Source organism: Petromyzon marinus, unplaced genomic scaffold (assembly GCF_048934315.1).
Source record: "Petromyzon marinus isolate PM22_M1 ecotype Great Lakes invasive population unplaced genomic scaffold, UKy_Petmar_22M1.pri1.0 PM_G_Scaffold_21, whole genome shotgun sequence".
In the NCBI taxonomy this organism is placed as follows: Eukaryota; Metazoa; Chordata; class Hyperoartia; order Petromyzontiformes; family Petromyzontidae; genus Petromyzon; species Petromyzon marinus.
In genome coordinates, this window is record NW_027422773.1 from 332,501 (window position 1) to 335,000 (window position 2,500).

Below are 2,500 nucleotides of genomic sequence, written 5' to 3' on the forward strand. Positions count from 1 at the left end.
AGGGTGCGAGGAATCGGCCACAACCTTCCTCGCTCGCCTCATGCTCCTTGTCGTGTGCAGGTCCTCGAGGGTTGGTAGATTGCAGGCAATTACCTTCTCAGCAGTGTGCATGATACGCTGCAGTCTGCTCTTGTCCTTGGCAGTGGCAGCAGCGTACCAGACGGTTATGGAGGAGGTGAGGATGGATTCAATGATCGCTGTATAGAATTGCACCATCATTGTCTTTGGCAGGTTGCATTTCTTCAGCTGCCGTCGAAAGTACATCCTCTGTTGAGCTCTCTTGGCGAGGGAGCTGATGTTCAGTTCCCACTTGAGGTCCCGGCAGAGAATAGTGCCCAGGAAGCGGAAGGACTCCACAATTTTGACTGCGGAGTCTAACAGGGTGATGGCGGTGAGTGGGGCTGTATTCTTCCTGAAGTCCACAACCATCTCAACTGTCCTTAGAGCATTTAGCTCTAAGTTGTTCTGGCTACACCAGGTCACCAGGTTGTCAGCTTCCCACCTATAGTCAGACTCATCCCCACCAGAGATCAGCCCAATGAGGGTGGTGTCGTCCGACAAACTTCAAGAGTTTGACGGACAGATGATTGGAGGCGCAGCTGTTGGTATACAGGGAGAAGAGCAGTGGGCAAAGGACGCAGCCCTGAGGAGTTCCCGTGCTGATGGACCTGGAGTCAGAGACTTCTGTTCCCGGCTTAACGCACTGCTTCCTGTCAGAGAGGAAGTCTGTGATCCACCTGCAGGTGGAGTAGGGCACGTTCAGCTGGAAGAGCTTGTCCTGAAGCAGGGCAGGGATGATGGTGTTGAAGGCAGAGCTGAAGTCCACAAACAGGATCCTGGCGTAGGATGCTGGGGCGTCCACATGCTGTAGGGTGAAGTGGAGGGCCATGTTAACTGCGTCGTCCACAGACCTGTTGGCTCTGTAGGCAAACTGAAGGGGGTCCAGGAGAGGGTCTGTGATGGCTTTGAGGTGTGCCAGGAGCAGGCGCTCAAAAGACTTCATTACCACAGATGTAAGGGCGACCGGTCTGTAATCATTTAGTCCTGTTGGCCTTAGCTTTTTGGGCACAGCGATGATGGTGGAGGACTTGAGACAGGCTGGTACATGGCATGTCTCCAGGGAGGTGTTAAAGATGTTGGTGAACACCGGAGACAGCTGGTCAGCGCAGTGCCTGAGGGTGGCTGGAGAGACAGAGTCCGGCCCGGCTGCTTTGCGTGGATTCTGCCTCTTGAAAAGCCCATTAACTTCTCCCTCCTGAAAGGAGAGAGTCGTTTCTGTAGTATGGGTGGGGGATGGGGCCTCTTGGGTGGGAAGGGGTGGTTCAGGACAGTCCAATTGTCTTTCAAATCTACGGTAGAACTCGTTCAGGTCGTTGGCTAGGCGGGAGTCGTTAGTGGTGTGGGGCGCTCTGGGTTTGTAGTTGGTGATGTGCCTGAGCCCTTTGGCAGACAGAAGCAGCGTCGTTAGTAGAGAACTGGTGTTTTAGTGTCTCTGAGTACAGTCGTTTAGCCTCTCTCACCGCTTTGCTAAACCTGTTCTTCGACTCCTTGAATCTGTCTCTATCCCCACTCCTAAACGCTTCCTCCTTCTCCAACCTCAACCTTTTGAGCTTTGCTGAGAACCAGGGCTTGTTGTTGTTAAAGTTCACCCTGGTACGTGTTGGGATACAGCAGTCCTCACAGAAGCTGATGTACACAGCCTCTGTGAGTTCATCCAGACTATTGGTAGCAGTCGTGAACATATCCCAGTCAGTACAGTCTAAGCACGCCCGCAAATCTTCCACAGCCTCACTGGTCCACTGTTTAGATGTCCTCACAGCAGGTTTACAGAGTTTTAGTTGCTGCCTGTATGCACGAATCAGGTGGACCAAGGGAGTTCTGTGCGAGCCGAACAGCCCCGTGACCCACAAGAGAAACATCCCCGCCAAATTCGAGCGTTTGACGGGGTCTATCCGTGAAAAAATATTCACGTTTTTGAGTGCACATGCATTTCTGCTGCAAATGCCTCTGGAAGTTTCATGCCGTTCGTATGCCAATTGTGGCAACACGAAAATGACCCGTTTTCCCATTCCGAGGGATTTCTGTGCGACCCTAACAGCCCCGTGAGCCACAAGAGACACATCCCCGCCAATTTCTAGCGTTTCACGGGGTCTATCCGTGAAAAATATAGACGTTTTTGAGTGCACATGCATTTCTGCTGCAGATGCCTCTGGAAGTTTCATGCCGTTCGTACGCAATGTGGCAACACGAAAATGACCCCTTTTCCCATTCCGAGGGATTTCTGTGCGACCCTAACTAACAGCGCCCGTGAGCCACAAGAGAGACATCCCCGCCAATTTATAGCGTTTCACGGGGTCTATCCGTGAAAAATATAGACGTTTTTGAGTGCACATGCATTCCTGCTGCAAATGCCTCTGGAAGTTTCATGCCGTTCCTATGCAATGTGGCCACACAAAAATGACCCGTTTTCCCATTCCGAGGCATTTCTGTGCGACCCTAA